Here is a 14,595-nt window from a genome sequence, read left to right as displayed (position 1 = left end):
TAGCTAAACAATCTCGTATGCCAATTCTGACAGTTCCAATAGTCATCGATTTTAGGATAACGGAACCTTGGGTTTGGGTCCCAAGGCATACAGACTTATTTTGTCTATTGACTAGAAATTGATAAAATGACACGTGGGTGTAGGACCCAATTTTTGTTGAAATGACCATAGATAAAAAAAAATTGATTGTTCCATTGAGTCCAAAGCATCAAATTTGATAGGATAGAATAATTTGATTGCATACATGGTATTTTGAACCAATTCCTAGGGGTATATGGGGACATGAAAAAATTCCAAGTCTCCAATTGGTACACTCAGCTAGTGCTTCTGCTAAAGCGTCCTTCTAGGCGCTTTAGCAGTCTAGCCAGCTGAAACACCCTAGCTTTTTATCCCTTATAAAATTCATGGATTTCTAGTCTCTGGACAGCATATGACTAAGTGAAATGACTTGTATACTGGGATTCGAGTGGTATAGGTTAGTCGTATGTTGACCAGTGTTGGTTGGTGAATTAGATTTAATTTTTGGAATGGATACGACTTGGGTGGAATGAGTTGTATCAGTGGATATGGGTTATTTGGTTACTTAATTTAGTCTTAGACTTGGTAACTTAAGTTGGATTTGAGTACAAGTGGCTCACCATGAGCTATAAGCCAGGGTACGATTCGTACTATTGACTTGTATGGTGGTTAGTGTTCAATCCTCTTGGGATTCTATTCTAGAAGGGGTACGAATCATGGGTACTATTCATATACTTGGATACAACAAGGTTTGGGTAGAATCATTCCTTGGACAGTATTGGCTCCAAGATAGATAGCCTTGGGTATTAGTGGTGGGTACCACTCATATTGGAGGGTACGACTGGTATAGAAAGTTGTACCCACCTGACGGGATTTTTAGGAGTTTAAGTGAGGGCAATTTGGATATTTCCGCACTTAACCGAATAAGGCCCCATGTCTTATATTCCTATTGGGATGTTATTTTCCCTATTATTCTATTTATTAACACTTAGAAACTTTTCTTAAACACTCTACAATTCTCTCTAAAGCTTTTGGGTAAAGGAAGGCTAGGGTTTCATCTTAAGGATTAATTTGGGGCTTGTGTTGGTGATTTCTCTCTATCATCTTCTTGGTTTAAGGCATGTTCTCTTCTCTCATTGTTAGTTCCAACTAAAGGCATGGTTTTATACAATGTTTTCATGGTTTAATTATTGTATGGTTTTTGATTTTCAAATATAATTTAGGGATTTTGGTTATAAATGCTTGGTTATGGTTTTCCATGTTTTATTATATTTTTATATGCTTTAATGGTGGTTTTGGATGATTGGTTGCATGGGAATGGTTATTTGGTAATTGGTTTTGGAAATTCTATGCTCCTAATAAGTTTGATAAAATGCCTATGGGAATGTTTTCACTACATTATTGGGTTTTAATGGAATTATTGCATCGTTTAAGCTTGGTAATGGAACCCTAAATGGTTAAATAGTTTTGAATGGTTTAAATAGAATGGTTTGGTGGCCATGGTTATGGTTAATTAGACTCCTTGTGGGGTACAATGTAATTCACCCAGTAAACATATTAATGAACACTTGTGGGGTACATGGGACTCCACTATGTTAACTTGGTAAATGGCTATACGAGAATTCCTTAACCTTAAAAGGTTTAGCTAAGGAAAATACTTACAAGTTATAGTCCATGTGACGATACCACTATTAATAGCCATGGTAAATGATAAATAAAATAATGGATTGGTTGGTTGAGAATAGTTTTAATTGGGAAATAATGGCGGGTTGTGATAGCTAACCATGAAAATGGGCGTTCAATGAACGAACACTGGAAACTTATGTTTGCCGACATAAGGGGTAGATCATGGCGACCCTTCTATGATATTATAAGGTACGCGGGAATCCTCTAAGTATATTGTACATATGTGTTATGGATGGTAACCTGGGAATCCCTTGCTCTTATGGTATCTCTAGTTTGTGCTGCTACACGTATCAGGGCTCGTTCAGGGGGTTACACTAGACCCATGTAGCCCATGAGTAGTTAAGGACGGTTAAGCTTCACATACCCAGGTAAATGGTTTTAAATGCATGCTAAACCCGGTTCCCTTTCCTAGCATTGTTATATATATATATATGTGTATGTATGGCTTGTATAAATTTGGTTGCTTTATTTGGTTTTACTAGTTGGCATTATTTTATCCTTATCCTAAGTTTATGCTAGCGTCACCTGCTAACTCATCTTTAGGCGGTTATATCCCCTCGTAATGCAGGAACCGGCTATTCTACTCTTCCTGCTTAGCTATCGGACATTTGAGATCAGCTGCTGGATTAAAGTGGTGAGCTTCCATCTTTTCGAATGGCTCCATTTCATGGATGTTATTTTATACTTTGTTTTATTTATGGATATTGGTTTTGGCTATGGTTGGGGGCATATCCCAATTGAGTTTTGGTATTCATTTGGTTAGAGGCTTTTGTAGAACTACTATGAGTTGGAATGGGTGAGATTTGTAGGGGTGTTAGCCTTAGTATTGGTATTGGTATTGGGGTTGATACCAGTTGATTGTACTATTAGTTGTTCTATCCCTTTTAATTTTGGGATTATATATAATATTTATGAAACTCATATGGTTATAGTTTGGTTGGTTTGGCTATTGGTTGAGTTCGAACGTTTGGAATCAGTTGGGTCAGTCTCGGTAATAGACATATCCCTGAGTTTATAAATTGAATAGTTATGCTATCTTATTAGATGCTCAAAATTCATCCAACTCAAGGCAGGCGATTGGAGGTTGGGTTAGGTAATGGGGGTGATCTTTGGTCTCAATCAAACTTAGGACACCCATTACGACAAGGCCCCGAGTTGGGTTGTGTCAAGTTGGTATCAGAGCTTTAGGTTCATGGTCAATTGTGATTCCACAAAGTCGTGTCTAGTAGAGTCTCTTTTAGGGGTGTGTAGCGCACCACACTCATAAGAGAGAGCCTACAAGACATTTAGGAATGTTTCACTTTCTTGGTATTTTATTTTCAAGTTTGGAGTCTAAGTCCTGGAATTTCCTTTAATCCTTGTTTGCTCACTTTTTAGATCATGCCTCATCGAACTGGAACACAAGAAAATCCTTTTATCCCATCTGGGGAAGATATTAATGGAGTACGCCCAACACCTAGAGTTCGCACTCGATCTCAGGGTCCTATCCCTAATTATTATGGAGTTCCTTCGAATGCTACTAGTCCTCCTCAAGGTGAGGTGACTAATGTAGAATTTCATCAGTTGATTCATACTATTGCTTAGTTGATTGTTGCTCAGGCTGAGCGGGATACATCCAGTGTTCTATCTGCTAAGGCCACAAGGATTGGCCAGTTCATGAAAATGAATCCTCCTACTTTTACTAGTGTAAAAGTGGAGGAGGATCTTTAGGGTTTCTTGGATAAAATGGAAAAAATATTTAGAGTGATACCGACCACTAATATTCAAGGGGTAAATTTTACATCATCTCAGCTCAAAGATATTGTATACTAATGGTATGAGGAGTGGAACATAGATAAAGGTGATGTGAAAGAGTTGTCTTTGTAGGAGGCCTTTTCTAGTGATTTCTTGGACCACTTATTTCCTCAGGAGCTGAGGAAAGTAAAAATGAAGGAGTTTGTGAATCTTAAGTAGGGAAAAATATTTGTCAAGGAATATGCCTTGAAATTTCATCAGTTTTCAAGGTATACTTTAGATTTGGTGGCTGATATAAAGGCAAGGATAAGAAAGTTTACTTCTGGGATGTCTCAGGATTTGATCCTTGAAAGCAAAACTACTTTGCTGATTAAGTATATGGATATTTTGTGGTTGGTTTTCCACATGCAATAGGTGGAGGATGAAAAGAGGAAATAGGCAGAGTTTAGGGAAAGACACGGTAAGAGAAGCAAGTTTTCTGTGCAGGGTGGTCCTCAGTATTAGGGTAGTTGGGATGGCAGCAAATGGTTAAAGAAGAAGTAGGGGAGCTTTGGTTTCTTCTCTACTGATAGCGCTCTTTATTTGAAGTAGTCGGGTGATAGGCATCAGCAAATTGGTGATAATTTTTAGGCACAGGGTGTGTAATATCAAGTGAGTAGGGCACGATCAAATTTTTAATTTCCATTTTATCGGTTCTGTATTGGGGCTTTTGTGATGAAGGTAGGGATAAGTGTTTTAAATATGGCCAGCTAGGTCATATGCTTAGAAACTGTCAGGTTGGTAAGGGTGCTTCGAGAGTAGTCAAAGCTCTAGTTGCTTCATCTTTTGCTCCTGCACCTAGTGGTTCTACTTCTACGTCTGCTCCCACTTCTGGTATTGGCACTAATCGGAATACTTTGTATGCTCTTACATCTCGACAGGAATCTGAGCCATCACTAGATGTCGTAACTGGTATGTTACAACTCTTTTCTCATGACGTGTATTGTCTGCTTGATCTGGGGTTTACTCTTTCCTATGTGACCCCATATATGGCTTGTGTTTGGTTTTGATCCCGAGGTTATTTTGGATCCTTTTCTGTTTCTACCTTGGTAGATAACTCAGTTATTGCTAAAAAAGTCTATAGGGGTGTGTGGTATCTGTTGGTAGAAAACAGGCCTTGGTAGATCTATTTGAGATGGATATTATGGATTTTGATGTTATTCTAAGGATAGATTAGTTACACTCTTTTTACGCGTCCTTAGATTTTTGAACCCGTGAAGTTGTCTTTAGGTTCCCTGGTGAACCAGTTATAGAGTGGGGGTGGTTCCCTAGCTCCTAAGGAAAGGTATATTTCTTATCTTAGAGCTTGGAGAGTAATCTCCAAATGGTGTCTTTATTACTTGGTCTGGGTTAAAGATTCTAATTTGGAGGGTCCTTCTTTTCACTCGGTCCGGTGGTACATAAGTTTCCTAAGGATTTTTTGGATGATCTTCCTGGTGTTTCTTTAGATAGGGAAATCGAGTTTGGTATTGATTTGGTTCCAGACACTCATCCAATATCTGTTCTTCCTTATAGGATAGCTCTGGCTGAGTTGAGTGTTAAGGATCATCTTACGGATCTTCTGGATAAGGGGTTTATTTGTCCTAATGTATCCCCATGGGGTGCACCAGTGTTGTTCATGCGCAAGAAGGATGGTTTCCTTCGGATGTGCATCGACTATCGATAGTTGAATAAGGTAACGGTCACCAAGTATCCTCTTCCAAGGATAGATGACTTGTTTGTTCAGTTGCAAGGTGCCAAGTTCTTTTCTAAGATAGACCTTTGATCTAGGTATCATTATCTTAAGATTAGGGAGGAGGATATCCCTAAGATGAATTTTCATACTTAGTATGGGCACTTTGAATTCTTGGTTATATCATTTTTCTTGACTAATGCTCGGACAGCATTTACAGATTTGATGAATAGGGTTTTCAGGTAGTTCTGTGATGTTTTTTTCATTGTGTTTATTGATGACATCTTAGTGTATTCTAAAGGTGCGGTAGATAATGCCAATCACCTCCGTGTGGTGTTGTAGACCTTGAAGGAATAGTAGTTGTATGTCAAGTTCTCCAAGTGTGAGTTTTGGTTGAATGCTATAACTTTTTTGGGTCATATTATTTCTAGTAAGGGGATCATGGTGGATTCTCAAAAGGTTAGGGTGGTGAAAAGGTGGCCTAGACCCATAACTAAAAATGACATTCAGAGCTTCTTAGGTTTAGCTTGGTATTATAGGCAATTTGTGGAAAGTTTTTCTTAGATAGATGCTCCTTTGACCAAGTTAACTCAGAAGAAGGTAAAATTTTCTTGGTCGGAAGCATGTGAAGGGAGTTTTAAGAAGCTTAAGAAGAATCTAACTTTGGATCCAGTTTTGACATTTCCTGAAGATAATGAGGGGTTTGTGGTTTATTGTGATACGTCCGGGGTGGGACTTGACTGTGTTTTAATGCAAAATGGGATGGTGATTGCCTATGCTTCCAGGCAATTGAAGGTGCATAAGAGAAATTATCCTACTCATGATTTAGAACTGTTGGCGGTGGTCTTTTCTTTGAAAATCTGGTGGTATTATTTGTATGGAGTGCATATAGACATCTTTTCTGATCATAAGAGTCTACAGTAAGTATTCACTCAAAAGGGGCTAAATCTCAGGCAGAGAAGATAGTTGGAGCTTCTCAAGGACTATGATATGAGTGTTCACTATCATCCAGGTAAGGCTAATATTGTTGTTAATACCCTTAGTAGGTTATCCGTAGGGAATTTAGCTCATGTGGATAAGGAGAAGCGGCAATAGGTGAAGGATATTCACCGCTTGACTAATCTTGGAATTCATCTCTTAGACTCTGGGGATGGTCGTGTGTTGGTACAGGAAGCAATTAGATCATCTCTCAGTGCAGAAATTAAGGAAAAGTAAGTGCTAGATCCTATTTTGATAAAAATTAGGAGTGATATAAGTGGGCAAAATATAATGCTGTTTGAAACCAGTAGTGATGATACTTTACAGTACCAAGGAACGTTTTGTGTTCCTGACGTCGATGGGTTGCGACAAAGGATCTTAGTTGAGGCACATGAATCGTGCTATGTTGTTCATCCCAATTTCATGAAGATGTATCATGATCTCAAAAAGATATATTGGTGGAATGGTATGAAAAGAAATGTGGCTGATTTCATAGCCAAGTTCATAGTGTGTCAACAAGTTAAAGTTGAGCACATGAGGCCTGAAGGGTTGTATCAAGAAATTGATTTGCCTAAGTGAAAATGGGAGGTGGTCAATATGGATTTTGCTACCGGTCTTCCTTGGTTGTGGAACAAATTCGATTCTATTTGGGTCATCGTGGATAGGATGACGAAGTCTGCTCACTTCTTTTTAGTGAGGACTACCATTTTGGCGGAGAATTATGCAAAGTTGTATCTTCAGGAGGTTGTGAAGATATATGGGGTACCTATTTTGATTATCTCTGATCATGGTATGTAGTTTTTATCTCATTTTTTGTGGTCTTTTCAAAAGGGATTGGGTACTAAGGTGAATCTGAGTACTGTTTTTTATCCTCAGATGGATGGGCAAGCGGAGAGACTATTCAGACATTGGAGGATATATTTTGGGCATATGTGATTGATTATGGTGTCAATTGGGGTGAGCATCTTCCTTTGGTAGAGTTTGCTTATAATATAGCTATCATTCTAGTATTGGTATAGCCCCTTTTGAGGCATTGTATAGTAGGAGGTGTAGATCTCCTATTGGATGGTTTGAACTTGGTGAGGCGGACATGTTTGGTTCGAATTTGGTTTATTAGGCAATGGAAAAGGTAAAGGTGATTCAGGATAGTCCTAAGGCTGCACAAAGTTGCTAAAAATCCTATATGGATATAAGGTGTAAAGATTTGGAGTTTAAGGTTGGGAATAAGGTGTTTCTAATGGTATCTCCCATAAAGGGAGTAATGCATTTTGGTAAAAAGGGGAAGCTCAGTCCCCGGTTGTTTGATCCTTATGCAACTTTACAGAAGGTTGGTAGTGTTGCTTATGAATTATAATTGCCTTCTATCTTAAGCTCCATTCATTCGGTATTTTATGTCTCCACATTGAGGAAGTGTCTCGGTGATCCTTTTTTAGTGGTTCCCTTGGAGGGCTTGGGTATCTCAGATTCTCTGTCTTATGAAGAGGTCCAGATTGAGGTACTAGACCAGCAAGTTCATCGATTACGAACCAAGGATGTGGCCTCGATTAAGGTTCTATGGCGAAACCACAAGGTGGAAAAGGCTACATGGGAAGTAGAGGAGGACATAAAGTCTGAGTACCTGTATCTGTTTTCTGCTCTTGGGATTCATGCAGAAGGTATGTGTTCTTGAACACATCTTTATTTTCTGAGTTTGTTAAAAGAAATATTAGTATTTTTGTATCTGTGTTTCCTAACTTGGTTAAAGGTTGGATAGATATTTGATAATGCAAATGAATCGTGCTTATGGTTACTCTACTTGTCTGTTATTCGGGGATGAATGAACCTAGTGGGGGAGACTGAAACACCCTGGGTTCCTGGCCCAGGGAAAATTTCCTAGATTTTTAGTCTTTGTACAGGATACGACTAGGGGAAATGACTCGTACACTGGGATACGAGTGGTATAGGTTAGTCATATACTGACCATTATTGGTTATTGGATTAGATTTGGTTTTTGGAATGGATACGACTTGGGTTGTACGAGTCGTATCGGTGGATATGGGTTGTTTGGTTACATCACTTAGTCTTAGACTTGTAACTTAAGTTGGATCTGAGTAAGAGTGGCTCACCATGAGCTGTAAGCCAGGGTATGAGTCGTACCATGGAATCATATGGTGGTCAACATTCAATCCTCTTGGGATTCTATTCTGCCAAGAGTACAAATCATGGGTACTAGTCATATATTAGGATACGACATGGTATGGGGTAAGTCTTACCTTGGAAAGTATTGGGTCCAAGGGAGATGGACTTGGGCAATCTGAACATTTCCCCACTTAACCTAATAAGGCCCTAGGACTTATATTCCTATTAGGAGGTTATTTGCTCTATTATTTCATTCATTAACACCTAGAAACTTCTCTTAAACACTCTACAATTCTCTCTAAAGCTTTTGGGTAAAGAAAGGCTAAGGTTTTATCTTAAGGATTAATTTGGGGCTTGTGTTGGTGATTTTTCTCCTTCGTATTCTTGGTTTAAGGAATGTTCTCTTCCCTCATTGTTAGTTCCAACTAAAGGAATGGTTTTATACAATGTTTTCATAGTTTGATTATTGTATGGTTTTGGATTTTCAAATATAATTTGAGGGTTTTGGTTATAAATTCTTGGTTATGATTTTCCTATGTTTTAATTATGCTTTTATATAGTTTAATGGTAGTTTTAGATAATTGGTTGCATAGGAAGGGTTATTTGATAATTGGCTTTGGTTTTGGAAATACTATGCCCCCAATATGTTTGATAAAATGCCTATAGGAATGTTTTTACTACATTGTTGGGTTTTAATGGAACTATTGCATAGTTTAAACTTAGTAATGCAACCCTAAGTAGTTAAATGGTTTGGAATGGTTTAAATGGAATGGTTTGGTGGTCATGGTTATGGTTAATTGGACTCCTTGTGGGGTACATGGAATCCCCTAAGTAAACATGTAAATGAACACTTGTGGGGTACATAGGACTCCCCCAAGCAAACTTAATAATGGAACACTCATGGGGTACATGGGACTCCCCCAAGTTAACTTGGTAAATAGGTAGACGGAAATCCCTTTACCTTACAAGATTTGGCTAAGGATAATTTTTGTAAGTTATAGTCGGTATGGTGATACCACTATTAATAGCCTTGGTAAATGATAAATGGAATAATGGATTGGTTGGAAGTGGTTTTAATTAGACAATAATAACGGGGTGTGATAGTAAACCGGGAAAGTGGAAGTTCAATAAATGAACACTGGAAACTTATGTTTGCCGACATGAGGGATAAGGCATGGAGACCCTTTTATAATACTATGAGGTACGCAGGAATCCTCTAAGTACATTGTATATATGTATCATGGATGGTGAGGGTACTTGGGAATCCCTTACTCTTATGGTATCTCTGGGTCGTGCGGCTACACGCATCGAGGCCCGTTCAGGGGGTTACATTGGAACCATATAGCCCATGGGTGGTTAAGGACGATTAAGCTTCACATACCCAGATTAATGATTTTAAATGCATGCTATACCCGGTTCCTTTTTTCGGCATAGTTATATATATATATATATATATGGCTTGTATGCATATGGTTAATTTACTTGGTTTTACTGGTTGGCATTATTTTATCCTTATCCTGAGTTCATGGTAGCGTTCACCCGCTAACCCATCTTCGAGCAGTTGTATCCCTACGCGATGCAGGAACCTATCGTTCTACTCCTCCTGCTTAGCTATCGAACATTTGGGATCATCTAATGGATTGAAGTGGTGACCTTCCATCTTTCTGGAAGGCTCCATTTCATGAATGTTATTTTATACTTTGGTTTTACCTATGGTTGGGGGCATATCCCAACTGGATTTTGGTATTCTTTTGGTTAGAGAATTTTGTGGAACTACTATAGGTTAGAATGGGTGGGATCGGTAGGGGTGCCAACCTTAGTATTGGCATTGGTATTGGGGATGATACTAGTTAATTGTATTATTGGTTGTTCCATCCTCTTTCATTTTGGGATTATATATAATTGTTATGGAACTCATATGGTTATGGTTTGATTGGTTTGGCTATTGGTTGGGTTCAAACGGTTGGACTCGGTTGGGTCAATCTCTGTAAAAGACCTATCCCAGAGTTTGTAAATTGAATAGTTACTCTATCTTGTTATATGCTCGAAATTCCACCAACTCAGGGTAGGCGGCTAGAGTTTGGGTTAGGTAACGGGGGTGGTCTCCAATCCCGATCAAAATTAGGATGCCCATTATGACAAAACCTTGGGTCGGGTCGGGTAACCAGCCAAGTCAGTCGCTTTAGCGAAAAGTTGGCCGCTAAAGTGCAAGCCACTTTAGCACTTGCTTTTCGTCTATAGGAGCATGCCAAATAAGTACAAGTACCACTTTAGCTACACCTGGGAGCTTTAACGGCGACCACTAAAGTGGCCTAGTTTCTGCTTTAGCAGTACGTGGGAGCCATTAAAAGCCCTATTTAGTTGATTTTCTCCCACTTCTCGCACAAGTTTGCTAGTGAGAAACCCTAAAATGTGTGGAAACTTAGGAGAAACATCAATAACAGATTTTGGGGTATTTGTGAGTTTGAAATACTTGTTTCTTCTCTGAATTCTTGCTAAGTTCTCATTAATTCCATGGGTAGTTTCTCAATTAATTCTCAAAACCCCTAGAATATTAGTGGGTTGATTTTAGCACTATTTAGAATTTACCTATTTTTAGGATAAATATTCCTTGAGCATAGAGAAACGCAATGATGATTTTGCAAGTGGCCCACACATGATGTTTTTATGTAAGTTTGAACCCAAAGCATGAAAATGCAATATGGGTACCTTTGTTCTCAAATTGATAAGTAGATTATGACTTTGATAGTGTGGTACTGTGCGGAAGCTTTTCAGAAGAAAAATTCACTGATTTAGCAGAATTGACCATTCTTTTTCCAGCGTCCAGGTATACTAGGCTTACCTTTCTGGTAGATTAATCTTAATCGTAATATATTTATGATAATGTGCTAGATATAGGTTGGAGATTAGGACTTGGAGGTATAAATTAGTACTAATTGGAATATTTAGCCTATTAAGAAATCGTACATTATGCGTAATTGACTTAGTTACTCATGTTTAGGGTAAAAGTGTTATCTTAGGACAAAATATGGCTCATTTAGCATATAGTAGTGATATTAGATACCTTAGCTTATTCCAGGGCAGAATATGCCTTAGAATGGATTTCGGAGATTAAAAGTGGGCCCTCTAGCTCACCTTAAGCCAAGACTATTATTAGTTTCTTGTAAATTTTATAGATGTATTGTATCCCTTAGATTGTATATTTACGAGCTTAGATAGGTTGGTTACATAACACTTTTGCTAGATTGGTACTTGAGAGTTGATGCTAGTTCTGGTTCAAGTCTGGTGATTTATGATCTTAAGACTAGTTTGATTCCAACATTATTCATGATATGGGTTTTGGTTCAAATCCGTCATTTGACTATACGAGTATCAGTTCAAGTCCAATATTTGATTAAATGAGTTCCAATTCAATTCGGACATTTGATTATACGAGTTTCGATTCAAGTTCGGCATTAAGGAGTTGCTTATGAAGGTTATAGAATTAGTTTTAGTTTAAGGTTTATGGTATGGAATGATTCTCGGTTATGTCTTGATATATGGTTATTTAGTATGATTTCGATTATTATTATCTGTGATTGCACCCTCCATACTTATGAGGCCTCGCATTGGATTATTTATTTTTCCGTACTTGCTGACTTACGGAGGCCAGTTTTATAGTGCTAGTTATGTGTTACTTTACGTTATTTTTCTGATTTATTTTTTCATTTATAGTATGTGGAGCATTATTTCAGGCTTTTTCTTTTACATTGACTTAGCCTATTTATCTTGCATATTTATTATACTTATATTATGATTTAGCCCAATCGGTTGATGATGCCTACTGAGTACCCGTAGCTTTGGTACTCGTACTACACTTCTATACATTTTTGGTGCAGATTCAAGTACTAGTGACTGTCGTTGACACTGCGATTATGCTGATTTGAGTTCAAAGATAAGGTGAGCTCTCGGAGTCTGAGTTGTCATTTTTCTTTCTTCTATTTATGTCTAGTCTTTCCATATTCGAGATTGATTTGTATTTGACTATTACAGTATTCATATTCTTTTTGTTATTAGCTCTTGTACTGACACTACTAGGTCGTGAGATGTTATTTTTATCTTATTTATCCTCCATGTTAGTACTATTATTACTATTATCTGCCTTATTTATTGTTGTAAGTCTTTACTTGTAAAATTTTCGACATTTATGTCATTTTCCCACAAAATTAGCCTATTGATCATAGCTCTGGGCTAGATGCCATCATAACTCAGAAATCGGGTCATAACAAGTAGACACAAAGTTGAACAAGTGGACACGCGTATCTTATATGTCATAATACACGTAGAATGTCACTTAAAGACATGAATTGCCCAGATAGTTTGATAATTCATAAACAATATTTTACAGCTAAGATGATTGGAGAAGTTATCGAAAAATATCAATCTGTTGAAAATTGTTGAGTGTATCTTTGAACTTCCATATTGCCAAATATGCATCCCGTTGCCTATAATAACTTAGTAACCACGATCACAACCCATCAGCAAGTAAGCACACACAACAATAAAACCAACCTACATCGAAACCTTTAGCAAAGAAGCCATAATTCCTTTTCAATATTTAACAATTCAAAATGAACCTTCGAATATTTAGAGTCAATTTCAATAGCTTTAGTTGTGTCATGTATTTCGTTGTCATATTTCTCTAGTTTAGTACGAGAAAATGCACAGTTAGTCATATAATCACATTCTCATTGTTCAACTCATTCACTTATGAGTACAGATCAAATAGTCTTTGGATACTTGTGCCTGGATACACACTGAAATTAGAAACAAATTTACTATATATTAATATGCACAAACATCGTACAGTATAACAAACTGCAAAAAGTTCTCAAGATTACTATTCCGAGTAATAATTAACAAAGTGCGAAAAGCTTGAATATCGTTACTCTCCTGTAAAATAAACCTATCCAAATTAAACTTCCAACCAAAATCCCAATGAACATCGCAAACCCACATGCAAAATAGACTATAATCAACAAATACTTAGACACAAACCCATAAATTGAGTTGACTAACTTTCCATTGTTACTAAATAAAATTGGCGAACTCTATCACTCCAAATAAACTGAGTCGAGCATATCATTAAACAATTTGGATGCATAATTTCAATGATTGTTATTGTTAGAAATAATCACATTAAGAAAAAAATAATTGGATAAAAAATATGTGAGGGCTCCAATAAATAAGAGATATTTGACGGAATAGCTCACTTGAATCTAAAACAACAAGCTCAAATGATCAGAAAGCAACCGAGCCGAGTGTGGGTATGTGTTACATACTATAAAATTGAACAAAGAAGTATAAATGGGAGTAACGTGGGAGATATGTCGTGGTAAGAGACATGGAGGACATGTTTTACTCTACTAAAAACTGACTTGGTAACAGTAGAAAAGCCCACATTATATTATACAGCTCATATAAAATTACTAAAAAAATTCTAAACATAATTTAAATGACATATAAGCAATCATGTTGATAGTCAATTCTTACCCACACTTTTATTGCAGTAGAGAAACAATATCTTTCGTTATTCTAGTTCTAGTATTTATTTTTAAAAAAATAATAAAAGAGAAAGAATCAACATTAGATTAAAAGGACAATCCCCTGCGTCTGTTGGAAAAAGAAAATCCCTTGCGTCTTCTTTATAAAAATTTGACTCATCATACCTCAAAGTCTAAATTCAATCAAATTTTAATTACTCAAACTATAGTTATCTAATCTTACCAGTTTGAGAATGAATTTGTTAATTCTTGAGTCTAATCAACTATAGTTATTCGTGTCCCTATGCCACATCCACACAATAATTAAATAATATTCTAAATTCCTTACATTTGTCGGTTGTCATGAATGTATTCCAGAAAATTTTACATGAACCTTATCAGTGTTTTTCTTTTTCTCTACTCCTTTTTTTTTTCTTTTATAAAAAAATTACTTTGTCCAAAACATTATGATTGAGATATTGTAATTATAAAATATGTAAAAATTAAAAAGTAAGATATAATTGAATATATTCTCGTCACTCCTATGAACATGACCTCACCGGACAAGTGTTATTTAACATTTAACATAACAATAATATAAAAGAAGGTAGAAATAAAAAAGCTTGAACGGAAATACTTTGAGAACACCAAGTTTTAGTGTTTTACCCATATTAAATAAGTCTAATACATAAATGTATCTCTTAAATTTATCTTAATCAATATCTATGAACTCCAACTTTAATTTAAGTGTATAGAAGAAGAAACTTATAAAATTGAACAAGTAAATCTATACGTCCTACATGACAATAATATAAATCAATTTGAATT

The sequence above is a fragment of the Capsicum annuum genome, chromosome 8, assembly GCF_002878395.1.
Source record: "Capsicum annuum cultivar UCD-10X-F1 chromosome 8, UCD10Xv1.1, whole genome shotgun sequence".
NCBI lineage: Eukaryota > Viridiplantae > Streptophyta > Magnoliopsida > Solanales > Solanaceae > Capsicum > Capsicum annuum.
The sequence above is the reverse complement of the archived record's forward strand: the minus strand, read 5'-3'. Positions refer to the sequence as shown.